Raw genomic sequence first — 17539 nt, forward strand, 5'->3', positions numbered from 1 at the left:
TATATATATATATATATATATATATATATATATATATATATATATATATATATATATATATATATATATATATATCGTACCTAGTAGCCAGAACGCACTTCTCAGCCTACTATGCAATGCCCGATTTGCCTAATAAGCCAAGTTTTCCTGAATTAATATATTTTTTCTAATTTTTTTCTTATGAAATGATAAAGCTACCCATTTCATTATGTATGAGGTTAATTTTTTTTATTGGAGTTAAAATTAATGTAGATATATGACCAAACCTAACCAACCCTACCTAACCTAATCTAACCTATCTTTATAGGTTAGGCAGCCGAGAAAGTTAGGTTAGGTTAGGGTAGGTAGGTTAGGTCGACGAAAAAAAATTAATTCATGAAAACTTGGCTTATTAGGCAAATCGGGCCTTGCATAGTAAGCTGAGAAGTGCGTTCTGGCTACTAGGTACGACATATATATATATATATATATATATATATATATATATATATATATATATATATATATATATATATATATATATATATATATATATATATATATGTCGTACCTAGTAGCCAGAACGCACTTCTCAGCCTACTATGCAATGCCCGATTTGCCTAATAAGCCAAGTTTCCCTGAATTAATATTTTTTCTCTAATTTTTTTTTATGAAATGATAAAGCTACCCATTTCATTATGTATAAGGTCAATTTTATTTTATTGGAGTTAAAATTCAAATATAAATAAAAATAATATCTAACTAAAAATATTTAAATAAAAGCAAATCTACAAATGCAATTTAGCTTCAAATTGACAATGTAAACATTAGCAATAAAAATGATGGAAAGTTTCTTGGCATATTCCTAGACAAGAGACTCAACTTCAGTACCCACATTCAACACATAACTAAGAAAGTCTCTAAAACAGTTGGTATACTCTCCAAAATCAGATATTATGTTCCTAACTCTGCTCTCATCTCTCTATATTATGCACTAATCTATCCCTATCTCAACTATGGTATCTGTGCATGGGGTTCAACCACTACAAACCACCTCAAGTCCATCATCACCCAGCAAAAATCTGCTATCAGAATAATATCAAATTCTGCTTTCAGACAACACACATCCCCCTTGTTTAACTCCCTAAGCATGCTAAACATAATCTCTCTCCACAAATTCTCTTGTGTCAACTACATTTACAAAACCCTGTTCTTAAATGCAAATCCTTGTCTGAAACTCTTCCTGGACAGATGTAATAGGACCCATTATCACCACACCAGAAATAAATATCTCTTCGATATCCCAAGAGTTAAACTTAATCTGTGTAAACACTCTATGCAAATAAAGGGACCCAGTTTATGGAACTCACTCCCTACTGAATTGAAAAGCTGTCCAACTTTTACATCATTCAAAATCAATACTAAAAAGTACCTAATTTCATCTTCATAATTTTTCACTTTTTGCCTTAAAATTGCACTGTATCTATTTGCTACCCAATCTCCCAACCTTTATGTTCCCAATTTGAACATCTTTACCATTGTGAACATTGCTGTTTTCTTATATGTGCTGCCAATCTGTTATATGGTGTTTATAAATCTTGTTTATCTGTATCTTTTGCTACCCAGTCTCTCAATCTTTATGTACCTATTCTGAACATCTTTACCATTGTGATCATTGCTGTCTTATATGTGCTGTCAATCTGCTGTATGGTGTCTATTAATCTTGTTTAAATTACTAATCAAGCTGTCAATGTAATCAATCAGAGCTTTAATATAACAATGTGCTTTAATATACTTACTTATCTCTCTCATCTCATTTTTCTCTTGTAATGTATCTTTCATTTATCAATTCTGATTGAAATTACCTACTAAAAATTATCTGCTAGATTAAGGACTTGCCCGAAACGCTGCGCGTACTAGTGGCTTTACAAGAATGTAAATACTGTACTATCCAATGTATTCTCACAAACCCAATGTACCTTCTTGTATATATATAAATAAATAAATAAATAAATAAATAAATAAATAAATTAACGTAGATATATGACCAAACCTAACCAACCCTACCTAACCTAACCTAACCAATCTTTATAGGTTAGGTTAGTTAGCCGAAAAAGTTAGGTTAGGTAGGTTAGGTAGTCGAAACAAAATAATTAATGAAAACTTGGCTTATTAGGCAAATCGGGCCTTGCATAGTAGGCTGAGAAGTGCGTTCTGGCTACTAGGTATGATATATGTATATATATGTTTATATATATATATATATATATATATATATATATATATATATATATATATATATATATATATATATATATATATATATATATATATATATATATATATATATATATATATATATATATATATTAGTATATTTTGGTAGCAGTCTTTCCTGTAGACATATATTATTAAATATGACCGAAAAAGTAAGATTAATAATTCTAACACGAATTTTCTCAATCTTTCGTACATTACGCTTCACTGTTGGAGGTAAATCAAAAATCACTTCTCCAAAATTCATTTTTATTTCTAGTCTGACGCAACACGGGCGCGTTTCGTAAAACTTATTACATTTTCAAAGACTTCACAAATACACAACTGATTAGAACTTACGTATCTCTGCTATTATATCTACATTTGAGTGAGGTGGGAGGGATGATGTGGCATATAGTGATGTTTTTACATATAAACAAGAAAGTACATTGGATTGATGGGAGTACATAGCATTGATGTTTTAACATTCTTGTAAAACTATTGACACGCATAGCTTTTCGGGCAGGTCCTTAATAGAACAGGTAATTTTAAGCTGGTAATTTGTATAAAAATGTGTAGATTTTACATTAATTTGCTCGACAATGTTCTCTTTATTTTGTCTGATTATTTAAAAAAATCCAAATTAAAACTAGCATCTTAGGAATAATAGAATCAAGAAAAATCATTTATAATTTTAACAGTAAAAGAAGCCGTTGGTTGTTGATGAGGGTGGAACTCCGGACTACGAGGCCGCGGAGGACGCTCCCACAGCTGGGCTACGAGGCCGCGGAGGACGCTCCCACAGCTGGGCTACGACAGCTTCTGATTACTCTGATTAGTCAAACTTAATCTGTGTAAACACTCTATGCAAATAAAGGGACCTAGTCTATGGAACTCACTCCCTAATGAATTGAAAAGTTGTCCAACTTTTGCCTCATTCTAAAACAAAACCAACACGTGCTTAATTTCATCTTTACAGTTTCCTACCAAGTGTTTGAAACTCGCACTGTATCTAGTGCTACCCAATCCCCCAATACATGTATCTAAGCCATGTGGGTATGTATTCACCTAGTTGTGCTTGCGGGTGTTGAGCTCTGCTCTTTCGGCCCGCCTCTCAACTGTCAATCACTCAACTGTTACTACTATTTATTTTTTCACGCACACACATACCCCCAGCAAGCAGCCCATAACAGCTGTCTAACTCCCAGGTACCAATTTACTGCTAGGTATCAAGGGCATCAGGGTGAAAGAAACTCTGCGCATTTGTCTCTGCCGGCGCCAGGAATCGAACCCGGGCCGCAGGATTCCGAGTCCCGCGTTCTGTCCACTCAGCTACCAGACCCCCTTTACTTATTGTATAGGAGTGCTTATATGTGCTATCAATATGCTTTATTGTGCCAGTTAATCTTTGTCAAATTATCAATCAAGCTATCAATCAAAGTTCAATGGACTTTAATATACCTACTTGATCATACTTCATAGGATCAATTCTATATTATGCCTGCCGAGTTCCTTGTCTGAAACTCGGGAAGGAATCACACTGCGATTCAGTGTGACTGAAAATACTCTCTAAATTTTTTCTTACAATGTACCTATTTAACCCTTTATAAATTTTGCTAGAATTTACCTTCTTCTTCTTCTATCTGTTAGATTAATGATGGTATTAATCTCTCTTCAGCTTATTTGCACCTCAGTTTTACTTGGTCCATCATTTCCTGGCCCGTTTTCCCTCTTATCCCCCCCCCCCCATGCACACTTCCTAGATACTCTCATAATTTCATGTAACTTACTTGTAACTTACCTCACCTTACCTTACCTTACCTTACCTCACCTTACCTTACCTCACCTTACCTTACCTCACCTTACCTTACCTTACCTTACCCCACCTTACCTTACCTTACCTTACCTCACCTTACCTTACCTCACCTCACCTCACCTTACCTTACCTTACCTTACCTTACCTTACCTTACCTTACCTTACCTTACCTTACCTTACCTCACCTTACCTTACCTTACTTCACCTTACCTTACCTTACCTTACCTCACCTTACCTCACCTTACCTCACCTTACCTCACCTTACCTTACCTTACCTTACCTTACCTTACCTTACCTTACCTTACCTTACCTTACCTTACCTCACCTTACCTTACCTTACCTTACTTCACCTTACCTTACCTTACCTTACCTCACCTTACCTCACCTCACCTCACCTTACCTCACCTTACCTTACCTCACCTTACCTCACCTCACCTCACCTTACCTTACCTTACCGTACCTTACCTTACCTTACCTCACATCCTCACAGATATTTTTCCCCAAGTGACTTTCTCTCATCATGCCTCATCTGTATCAGTTGATGATGTATGATGAAGTGGATGAATGTATGACTGTTGAGTTCTTCATTAAGCAGGAAGAATCGTGGCCAGACTGGGAGGTCGGACCCGGTGTTCACGCTGTCACCAGTTGGACCCGGTGTTCACGCTGTCACCAGTTGGACCCGGTGTTCACGCGGTCACCAGTTGGACCCGGTGTTCACGCGGTCTCCAGTTGGACCCGGTGTTCACGCGGTCACCAGTTCCAACTCTATAATACGAATTCTTCCTTTTTTCATTTATTGCCCAAATAATACCTAGAATTATTGGGTCCTTTTTTTCATCTATTTAATCCCCTTTAATATTTAATGAATTTTTATAGATCTATTCCAGCACCTTTTACATATCTATTTATCCCATTTAAATTAGTTCTTTAATTATCATTTATTTATTAAGCCATTCATATGTTTTTAAATACTTAATCACCTGTATTTATACATTTAATAATCTCTAATAACTATTCAATTGCATATTATTGATTTATTCTTTCCCGTTTTATTTGTTTATTTAGTTATTTTCTATTTATCTATTTTTAACAGTTATTTTCTATCACATTTTATATAACTTTTTAATCTAATACAATTTGTAATTGACATATCAGCAATGAACAATTAATATGGTGCAAGAATACAACGTTTAACGCTTGATGGGAAAACGAGTTGAGTGTTGCATCACATTGCTAACGTCTTATGAGTGTTGAAACACAGCAATAACATGTTGTGAGTGATGCAGCGATGCAACACAGGAATAACGTGTTGTGAGTGTTACAACACAGAAATGCCATTTTGTGAGTCGTGCAACACAGAACTGACGTTCTGTAAGTGTTGCACGCATAAATTATAGATTGTGAGTGTTGTGTTACATCATTGCAATACAAGATTAGCGTGTTGTGAGAGTTGCACCGCACAAATAACCCGTTGTGAGTGTTGGAACACAGGAGTGATATGTTGTGAGTGTTGCACCATGGAACAAAAGTGTTGTGAATAATGCAACGCAGAAATAAATTATTATGAACGCTGCAACACAGTAATAATGTGTTGTGAGTGTTGCAATGTTGTAATACAAGAATAACGTATCGTGAATGTTGCAGCGGACAGGAATAACGTGTTTTGAATGTTGCGTGCAACGGACAGGAATGTTGCGTGCAATAACGTGTTGCGAGTGTTGCGACACAGAAATAATGGGGTGTGAATGATGCAAAACAGGGATATTATGTGGTGAGTGTTGCACCATTGTAACACAGAGATATTATGTGGTGAGTGTTGCACCATTGCAACGCAGAAATAACGTGATGCTACTCTCACAGTATATTATTTTATGTTGCAACGTTCACAACAAATATGTTAGTCATGTGTTGTAACACTCACAACACATTATTTCTGTGTTGCAACAATAACAACTCACTCCTGTATTGCAACGCTCACAACACACTATTCCGTTGTTGTTGTGAAGCTCACAACATGTGTGAATGTCTCAATATATGTTGTTTGTGTGCAAGTAGATTTTCGTTCATAACTCCGTTCTCATTATAAATTCCTTTTCTCAAGCATCAATAGAGAAATATAATCAATAATATAATGACTCCCGTGAGATTGTGTTAGAAATATACCAATATTTCCTCTGTACACAAAAGGAATATACAAGTCTTTACCATAAATATTACCTTAATGCCTCAACTATTGACAGAATATTAACATAATTATCGTAGCTATTATTATAAATTGTTTGAAGTCTTCAATATAGAAAAATAACTTGAGGGACTTTTTTGTTAAAAGTTTAGGGCAAGAATTGGAATCTTATGAGTTTGAACACATTATGACGTCAAGGTCCATCGATCTGTTGCTTCTTTCTTTCTGCACTTGCGGCGAACTAGAAGTAAAATAAAAATTAAACCCATAAACGCAAAATACACTGTACTTTATTTTTTCTAATCATACAGATAAAATTCCTGCTATGTGATCATTACTAGAAAATTAAATTGAAGAGTAAAAAATCAGCTATAGTTTTCGATAATATTTAACACTGATAACTAGGGTGAGTACATCTAGGTGAGCACACCTAGGTGAGTACATCTAGGTAAGCACATCTAGTTGAGGACATCTAGGTGAGCACATCTAGGAAAGTACATCTAGGTGAGCACATCAATGCCATTAAACAACCTGTCCTGAAATTTTTATATATATTAAGTACTAAGTGTATATCTTGATATACCTTATAGAATTCCAAAGAACATCTGTGTAGAGTTTCCTTCGATTAAATATATTCAGATCCTTGATGTTTATAAAATATGTTTTTGTTCGATTCCCGAAGTGGAAGTGGTTGGGCAGCGTTCCTTCACTCCGTCCTCACATCCCAGCTCATCGTAATGATCCTTCCAAGTGATATATAAGCATACTGGCCTAGCGCTTTCACCTCATAATTACCTGGCCTTAACTTACATATTTTTCTTATAGTTTTTCCTCGTGGATTTTTGCTTCTAAGGCTTCAACTGTCAACTGATGATGTATGATGAAGTGAATGAACATATGAGTGTTAAGTTCTTCATTAAGCAGGAAGAGTCGTGGCCAGACTGGGAGGTCAGACCCGGTGTTCACGCGGTCACCAGTTGGACCCGGTGTTCACGCAGTCACCAGTTGGTCCCGGTGTTCACGCGGTCACCAGTTGGACCCGGTGTTCACGCGGTCACCAGTTGGACCCGGTGTTCACGCGGTCACCAGTTGGACCCCGTGTTCACGCGGTCACCAGTTGGACCCGGTGTTCACGCGGTCACCAGTTGGACCCGGTGTTCACGCGGTCACCAGTTGGACCCGGTGTTCACGCGGTCACCAGTTGGACCCGGTGTTCACGCGGTCACCAGTTCCAACTCTATATATGACATGTTACCTTCCGTTTTTCTATATATTACGCAGATAAAACTTTAGTTTTAATCTAAAACTGTTTTTCATCTTTTTAATCAAATTTGAAAAATTCAATCATGTTATATTTATGAATTCTAGTAACTTTTATATATATTATATAATTTGTTATTATTATAGCATTACGAAACAGTTAAAACTTGGGGTGAGTGTTGCAACACAGCAACACCGTGTTGTGAGTGTTGCAACACAGCAACAACGTGTTGCGAGTGTTGCAACACAGCAACAACGTAGTGTGAGTGTTGCAACACAGCAACAACGTGTTGTGAGTGTTGCAACACAGCAACAACGTGTTGTGAGTGTTGCAACACAGCAACAACGTGTTGTGAGTGTTGCAACACAGCAACAACGTAGCGTGAGTGTTGCAACACAGCAACAACGTGTTGTGAGTGTTGCAACACAGCAACAACGTGTTGTGAGTGTTGCAACACAGCAACAACGTAGCGTGAGTGTTGCAACACAGCAACAACGTGTTGTGAGTGTTGCAACACAGCAACAACGTGTTGTGAGTGTTGCAACACAGCAACAACGTAGCGTGAGTGTTGCAACACAGCACGTGTTGTAAGTGTTGCAACACAGCAACAACGTGTTGTGAGTGTTGCAACACAGCAACAACGTAGCGTGAGTGTTGCAACACAGCAACAACGTGTTGTGAGTGTTGCAACACAGCAACAACGTAGCGTGAGTGTTGCAACACAGCAACAACTTAGTGTGAGTGTTCCAACACAGCAACAACGTGATGTGAGTGTTGCAACACAGCAACAACGTGTTGTGAGTGTTGCAACACAGCAACAACGTAGTGTGAGTGTTGCAACACAACAACAACGTGTTGTGAGTGTTGCAACACAGCAACAACGTGTTGTGAGTGTTGCAACACAGCAACAACGTGTTGTGAGTGTTGCAAAACAGCAACAACGTGTTGTGAGTGTTGCAACACAGCAACAACGTAGTGTGAGTGTTGCAACACAGCAACAACGTAGTGTGAGTGTTGCAACACAGCAACAACGTGTTGTGAGTGTTGCAACACAGCAACAACGTAGTGTGAGGGTTGCAACACAGCAACAACGTAGTGTGAGTGTTGCAACACAGCAACAACGTAGTGTGAGTGTTCCAACACAGCAACAACGTAGTGTGAGTGTTGCAACACAGCAACAACGTGTTGTGAGTGTTGCAACACAGCAACAACGTAGTGTGAGTGTTGCAACACAGCAATAACGTAGTGTGAGTGTTGCAACACAGCAACAACGTGTTGTGAGTGTTACAACACAGCAACAACGTGTTGTGAGTGTTGCAACACAGCAACAACGTGTTGTGAGTGTTGCAACACAGCAACAACGTGTTGTGAGTGTTGCAACACAGCAACAACGTGTTGTGAGTGTTGCAACACAGCAACAACGTAGTGTGAGTGTTGCAAAACAGCAACAACGTGTTGTGAGTGTTGCAACACAGCAACAACGTAGTGTGAGTGTTGCAACACAGCAACAACGTAGTGTGAGTGTTGCAACACAGCAACAACGTAGTGTGAGTGTTGCAACACAGTAACAACGTAGTGTGAGTGTTGCAACACAGCAACAACGTAGTGTGAGTGTTGCAACACAGCAACAACGTGTTGTGAGTGTTGCAACACAGCAACAACGTAGTGTGAGTGTTGCAACACAGCAACAACGTGTTGTGAGTATTTCAACACAGCAACAACGTAGTGTGAGAGTTGCAACACAGCAACAACGTGTTGTGAGTGTTGCAACACAGCAACAACGTAGTGGGAGTGTTGCAACACAGCAACAACGTAGTGTGAGTGTTGCAACACAGCAACAACGTGTTGTGAGTGTTGCAACACAGCAACAACGTAGTGTGAGGGTTGCAACACAGCAACAACGTAGTGTGAGTGTTGCAACACAGCAACAACGTAGTGTGAGTGTTCCAACACAGCAAGAACGTTGTGTGAGTGTTGCAACACAGCAACAACGTGTTGTGAGTGTTGCAACACAGCAACAACGTAGTGTGAGTGTTGCAACACAGCAACAACGCAGTGTGAGTGTTGCAACACAGCAACAACGTGTTGTGAGTGTTACAACACAGCAACAACGTGTTGTGAGTGTTGCAACACAGCAACAACGTGTTGTGAGTGTTGCAACACAGCAACAACGTGTTGTGAGTGTTGCAACACAGCAACAACGTGTTGTGAGTGTTGCAACACAGCAACAACGTAGTGTGAGTGTTGCAACACAGCAACAACGTGTTGTGAGTGTTGCAACACAGCAACAACGTAGTGTGAGTGTTGCAACACAGCAACAACGTAGTGTGAGTGTTGCAACACAGCAACAACGTAGTGTGAGTGTTGCAACACAGTAACAACGTAGTGTGAGTGTTGCAACACAGCAACAACGTAGTGTGAGTGTTGCAACACAGCAACAACGTGTTGTGAGTGTTGCAACACAGTAACAACGTAGTGTGAGTGTTGCAACACAGCAACAACGTGTTGTGAGTGTTGCAACACAGCAACAACGTAGTGTGAGTGTTGCAACACAGTGTAACAGACTAGGCTGTTGTAAGAATTATCCAGAGTGGTTTATCGACAAAAGAGAATGGGAAGCTGAGCCGCATGGTGACCTGACCCCCAGGGGAATTCGCGGTGGAAATAACCGACGCTTTGTTCATATCTGCGTATAATGAATCATCCTATAGTATTCAGTAATTTAGAGAAAATTAGCCTTTATTCATTTTTATTAAAATTGTATTGTATAATAGTACTGGATACAATATCAAGAGTATTCTAATTATTGAGTTAAGTCACCATCAGTGACGTCACGAATCAGATCTAACTTTTAAGGCGGAGTGACCGGCGGTCATAGGTCATCAGGGGTTGACAGGTCTACTATTTCTCAAAGTTTTAATAACCATTTTTGGGGATCGGGAACAGTTCTGCCGTTAGATGTTTGTAATTTAATTCAGTAAAATAATTCAACCAGTCTGGATCAATTAAGTACAACAGAGGTTAATTGTTATAACTTAACCTTGCTAAAGTAACTGGGTAAGCGATGCGGAACAATACAATACTCTGTCTGGGGTAGTCCAGACAAGGAAAAAATCAGTGTGGAAACGGGAGCAGCTGGGATAAGAGGTCAAACATCTTACCTCTCCCCAAGACCAGCCAAAACATCTAGCTGGTCGCCCAAGGTATAGTTGCTATTGTTAATTATAGAAATAGTCTTCTCATTTGCCACTCAGGTCAAGTAGGGAGTGTTAAAGTGATAGGGAGTGAACATATTTAGATTTTGTTTTAGTTTTCTTTTAATAAATTAAATTTGTTATTAATTTGCATTTTATTGTTTCCATGTGTTTTATGTGTATACTTGTCCTGGTCACGTGGTCCACACGAGGCAGAGTTGCATTGGGCGCAGATTCTAACATCGAATCGGAATTATCATTACCGTGTAATTTATTCCACACTCAAGGTCATCGTTTATAGTGGGGATCAAGCCCCTAGGTTGATTAATTAGCGTGATCGATCCAGACCTCGATCATTGCTCTGTAGAGCTGGTCTGGTGGTGGCAGCATAGAGGCGACTCTAGGATTTTGCTCAGAGCTTAGGTCACGTCATACTGGGTGTAGAATCCTAAGTCGGTCAATCGTCTTAGGACCACGTGGCGTGGAGTTGGCTTTGGTAAAAGTTTTGGAGTCCCTTGGTAGAGAACAAATAGTAAGAATACGGGTAGAGGGAGTAGAAAGAAGGAAGTAAAAAGTGAGAGGAACACCGAACCCGTGTTACAATGGTGCACAGCGGTGGTTTCAACAATTTTGTTTGAAATTGTTGAAAGGCTCACGCGTCTAGCCGTTCGAACACGTGTGCGGATGCTAAGGAGACAGCCGCGGGCCAGGATTAGCAGTGCGCCCCACAAGTGCGTTTGAGTGGGGATTGGCGAATCTTGGGTCATGCGGGCTGATATGATTAAGGTTTAGTTAGTAAGATTAGGCTGTTAAAATAGATTTATTGAAAAGGAGACCGCTCCGAGTTGATTGGACTGGGTACCATACTCGACCCATTGCAATTAATTCAGAGGTGTTGGGAGCCACCATACTCGCAACAGCAGTTCCTTGAGGGCTGTCGGGGGCGGATATATCTGTGGGACGCCAGTAGATAGTCCGAGGGCGTTATTAGACGACCCAAAACGCTAGGAAAAACGTAATCCGTGAAGGGCGTTGCGGCCTCCGAGGGACGGACTAGTAACCTACCTAGCAGCGATTCAACAACTAAGTGATCGCACACTTAGTGGAGGTTGAGTCGTCCCTAGTCATAATTGTTGCTGAAAGCTGCGTGTCGCTCTGTTGGAACCTAGAGGGTGTGGCCCCTAGGCTAGGTGTGGTACTGGCGAGCCGGTAGGAGCAATTATAAGATTAAGTCGAGTGCCTTTTTTGAATTAAGTATACTTAAATTTATAAAGTAATTTCCGTTTATTTTCATTGTTCTAGAGATTAATTTTTTTCCCTTACATTCAATCCCCGGTTAAATTTTTTTTTTATCAAAGTGGTTAGCATTTTCTTGCATATTAGGCTAAGTGCGTACGTTAAGTTTTGTTATTCCCTGTTCTGTTAGTCTAAGTCAGAGGCGTTGTTAATCCTCTGGACTTAGGGCTATATGTCGGTCACGATAGATAAGTGAAGAAGTTTAAGGGATAGTAAGTTGCGTGTAAATGTTATTTGTCCGTGGAATATTTCTAAGTATTTTGGGATAAGTTTTCGGCTAAGTCAATGTCAGAAAGTCGTTAACTGTAATTAATTTGTATTCGTGGGTCACGTGTATGATCTGGGTATCATTAGGATCTCCAGTCGATGCGAGTGATAGTTTCTAGTTTTTACCAGTAAGACGGTAGAATTGTGTTTGTAGACTTAGAACTCTGTTTTCAGTAGAAACGTAGGTGGAAAATTTTCTGTCCAGCTTGGGCTAGAATCTGACTTTTTGGCGAAAATTCTAATTTTCATGTTTTGTGTATATTCTGGGGCCAGTATTACTCTCTAGTGCGCGCAAGGGACGTAATTCTGTCCGTAAGCATTAAACAGTGATAATTACATTTTTTGCCGAATTTAGTTATTTTTCGAGAAAATCGTGTTGTAATTTTGTCAGTCCATTTGAGGTGAAAATCTCGGATTTTGACGAAAAATCGAATTAGTGAGTGTTGAAACCGCCCGAAGTGTCAGTATTGTTCTGCATACAACGTCAGTAGTAAATAATAACGTATTTATATCTGGGAACGAGAAACCCAAATTTTTGTGAATTAAAGGAGTTTTGTGATATTTGGGGTGATAGAAATTTTTTCCCTCGGAGTCAGAAAAATTGGCAGAGTCCAGCAATTGAGTAAAAAACGCAGTTTTTGATAAAAATTCAATTTTTAGTAAGCATTTATAGGTCCTGGGTGTCTATATTAATCGCTAGAGCGGTTTATTAACGTAAAACTAGTTATTTTCCTTCAGAACAAAATTTTGATTTTTCAGCGTTTAAGCGAAAAAGCGCGGGACTTAGTTTTTTTTTCAGCGCAGCTGGTCCCGCTCCATCAGTCATCAGTGGCCACGCTGCTCACTTCAAGCGCGCTTAGTATTCAAGTACAGGAAATATTCTTTATTAATCCATCACGAGTGCTGCGCGTTAGTTGCGTTATCATTTAAATTGTTTTATATAAATTAGATTCTTTAATTTTTTTAACGTAAAGGACTTAGGTTTCAGCAATAGAACTGCGGGATATTTCACGGTCAGACACGAGTGCGGGGCAGACACTCATTCATTGGATTAACTTCAGCGATTCTCTCGATAAATCGGCGTATTTCCTATTTTGGGAATTTAGTAGTTTTCTCTTAGAATAGAGTTGTGATTTTTTTTATTTTGTATAAGATCACGGTTGTAGTGAGTCCGGGTCGAGGGTGTACTAAAGGGTAGTTTAGAAGAGACGTGGCACACAAGGAATCACAGAAAATGTTTAACCCAGATAATTACCAGTCAGTGGGGACCAGTGGGAGTGGAAGTGGAAGTGTAGAGGACAGCACCTCTTCCGACACCACTGGGGACCACCTAGGTACACCTCATCCGTCACTACAACAACCCCAACCCCATCCTCAATTCCCATACCAACCCTTCCCCCAACCCCAGGCCACTCCATACCCATTCCAACCCCAGGCCACCCCATACCCATATCCATTCCAACCCCAGGCCACCCCATACCCATACCCATTCCAACCCCAGGCCACCCCATACCCATACCCATTCCAACCCCAGGCCACCCCATACCCATACCCATTCCAGCCCCAGGCCACCCCATACCCATTCCAACCTCAATCCACACCCCAGCCTGAGGTCACCCACACCATACCTCAACCCCAACCTCAATCCACACCCCAGCCTGAGGTCACCCACACCATACCTCAACCCCAACCTCAATCCACACCCCAACCCGAGGCCACCCACACCATACCTCAACCCCAACCTCCATCCACACCCCAACCCCAGGCCGCCACAGCCTTAGACAGGCAGATGCGCACGGAGACGCCGGGCACTCAGTTGTCGCCATACGTAGAGGCGTTAAGTAAAGGCGAGGGAGCCAAGCCGAGGAACTGTGGCGCGGGTTCATCAGGCGGGAAGCAGCCCTCAGCTGCAAGTTCGAGCCACCCTGCGCGGGGTACCAACAGAGATCCGCGGAGGTGTTACTCCTGCTGGAAGCGCGGGCATATACAGAGGGATTGCGAAGTCACTCCTACGAAAGCATGAAAGCAGGCTCCTAGTGATGGTAGGCCTACGTTTGAGGTGAAAGTGGAAGGTGTGAGATTGACAGCTTTTGTTGATACAGGAAGCCAGGCAACGGTAATTAAAAAGTCAGCCTTCAGCAATTTTAAGTATGCACGTCTTCAACGTTGCGCAAAGACATTAACAGCGGTCAATGGGGAGAAGATTGAGATCGTAGGTCAAGGTACAGTTAATTTTGAGATTGATGGGGAATTGCAGCCTCACACATGTACGATCGTAGAGAACCTTGATTTTCCTGGTCACATCTTAATGGGAACTGATTTTCTGTCGCGATTTGATTATTCCTTGTCTGCTCAAAAAGGGGCTAGGAACTGCAGGTTGCAGTTGGGACAGACTTCCTACCCAGTGGAGATGATCGACCATCCCCCAGTTGTAGCTTCAATTAAGAGGAAGCTGAAATATAATGCGCACTATCCAAAATTGATTTTTAAGTCTCTTCCAGACACAGTTAAGAGGTCATGCGCCTTGCATGCATTGACCAAACAGAGTTGCCCACCACATTCTGTTAAATTTATTAAAGTAGCCGTGGGACGTCACATACAACCAGGTACCACCCTTCAGGTGGCTGGGAGATGTGATAGTTTATTAATTCCTCATCACTTAGTTGTAGTGCTCGATAAAGGTGCACTCATTCCAGTTGTCAATCTTTCACATAAGACTTTTCGCTTCAGGGCAGGTGATAGGGTATCTCAGGGAACCATGGTGGAGGACACAGAAATCTTTCACCATGAGTCAGCTGAGACGCCAGCCGTCACTGCACAATGTAGTGCACTGAATATGTTGAATACTAAAACACCATCCAAAGTACAATACGAGACGAGAAATGTTGCACAGAATGTTGAGGAAGTGGAAAAATTAATTTCAGCACTTGATTTGCAACATGTTGCACAGGCAGATAGGAAGGCACTGAGAGGAGTTTTACGAAAATTCCCGAAATTGTTTGCGACAGAGGATGACCAGATTGGTCTCCTTGATAAGATCGAGCACACCATTCCAACTGGTGACCATTTGCCGGTGTACACAAGACAGTGGAGGTTGCCGGAACAGGCAAAGAACATTATCAGGGAGGAGTGCCAGAAAATGTTGAGACAGGGCGTGATAGAGCCTAGTACGTCACCGTGGCTCTCTCCTGTTGTGCTAGTTCGGAAACCGGACGGTAGTTATCGTTTCTGTGTTGACTACCGGAAGGTGAACGAATTAACTAAGGGTGATGTGTATCCGTTGCCCCGAATACAGGAGATAATAGATCAATTTGGTGCTGCTAAGTATTTCTCAACTCTGGACGCAAAATCGGCGTATTGGGCGATTCCGGTGGCAGAACAAGATAGGGAAAAAACAGCATTCTCGGATGGTAGGCACACTTATCAATTCCGTAGGATGCCGTTTGGTTTGAAGACAGCGCCTTCGTCGTTTCAGAGGGCCATCAACTTTATCCTTAGTCCGGTACTGGGTAGGCATTCTTTAGCGTACCTGGATGATGTTGTGATATATTCCAGGACGTTTGAGGAACACCTGCAGGACTTGACTGAGACTTTGAAGTTGTTAGATCAGGCAGGTTTCAGGCTGAATGTTCAGAAGTGCACCCTGGCGGCTCAGAAATTCAAATTTCTGGGGTTCCAGGTGTGCCCAGACGGTATCCGACCTGACCCAGATTCGTGCCGCGCCATTGCTGACATGCCTACTCCAAGGACAGCAAAGGACGTGCGTAGGTTTTTGGGGGCGGCCGGATATTTTCGTCGTCATATTGAAGGTTTCGCTGGCATTTCAGCACCCCTGACTGATCTGACAAAGAAAAATGCGAAGTTTGTGTGGAAATCTGAACATGACGAGGCCTATCGCAAACTGAAAGACCAACTAATCACGACACCGGTATTGGCTATTCCTGATTTTGAGAAAGAGTGGGAAGTGCACACTGACGCCAGCGGTATTGCTATTGGCGGGTGCTTAATTCAGCGAGACGCAGATAATTTACCCCATCCAGTAGCCTATTTCAGTAGGAAGGTCAAAGGACCTGAAGTTCGTTATTCAGCTACGGATCGGGAGGCACTGGCAGTAGTAGAATCAGTTAGGTATTTCGAGCCTTACCTATTTCAGCGGCACTTTGTAATCTACACAGACCATCGAGCGTTAACACACATATTTAAAAAGCGAACAAAATGCCCACGAATGTCACGCTGGTCTCACGAACTTTCGGCCCACTCATTCCAGATCTTGTACAAGCCTGGTCCAGCACATGTTGTGCCAGATACGCTAAGTAGAAATATAGCGGCAGTTCAAATTAATGAAAACATTGAAACCATTCCATCAGATAAAATGAGAGAATACCAGATGAACGAGCCTAGATGGAAAGAGATTATTGAGTATTTAGAGGGAGGAAAATACCCCAAAAAGAAAAAGAATTTACCTATTCATGATTTTGAGATGAAACAGGGCGTCCTGTATTATGTTAATAGCCAGAATGATAGGGCAGTATTTCAGTTAGTTATTCCGGACGCGTTGCGGTCATCAGCGTTAAAGCTTGCGCATGCTTCAAAAATTGCAGGGCATCCGGGGATCTTTAAAACGCACTTAAAAGCAAAGTCTCTATTTTATTTTCCAGGATTACTTTCTGAGGTAATCAATTTCGTGAAGTCGTGCCCTCGTTGCCAGAGGAGGAAAGGTACCCTTAAGGTACAAGCCCCACTTCAGGAATTTCCTGAAATTCGTGAACCGTTAGATCGTGTGGGGGCCGATCTGATTGATTTACACCACAGTCATGCGGGTAACAGATACGTGTTGGTGCTAGTTGACCATCTGTCTAGATACACTACACTAGTTGCATTACCTCAGAAGGATTCTCTTACGGTTGCAGATGCGTTCTTGCGTAGGTTCGTTACTGTATTCGGACCTCCTAAAGTTTTAGTCTCTGACCGGGGTCAAGAATTCAATGGGAATATATTTAGAGAAGTTTGTAAGATTTTAGAGACAACTTCGGCTTTTACAACGGCCTACCACCCACAAGCAAACGGAATGACGGAACGGACTAATCGTTCAGTCAAGGATATGCTTGCAATCCTTGCTGAACATGATGCAAACACCTGGGATGAACACCTACCCTATGTTCAGTTCGCCTTGAATACTGCCATCCACCAATCAATTAACACCCAACCACTTCATTTGTTTACTGGTAATTCATGCAATTTCCCCTCAGGTCTGCTTAACAGACATAATGTTGCATACGGGGAGG

Source organism: Procambarus clarkii, chromosome 37 (genome assembly GCF_040958095.1).
Source record: "Procambarus clarkii isolate CNS0578487 chromosome 37, FALCON_Pclarkii_2.0, whole genome shotgun sequence".
NCBI classification, from domain to species: Eukaryota; Metazoa; Arthropoda; class Malacostraca; order Decapoda; family Cambaridae; genus Procambarus; species Procambarus clarkii.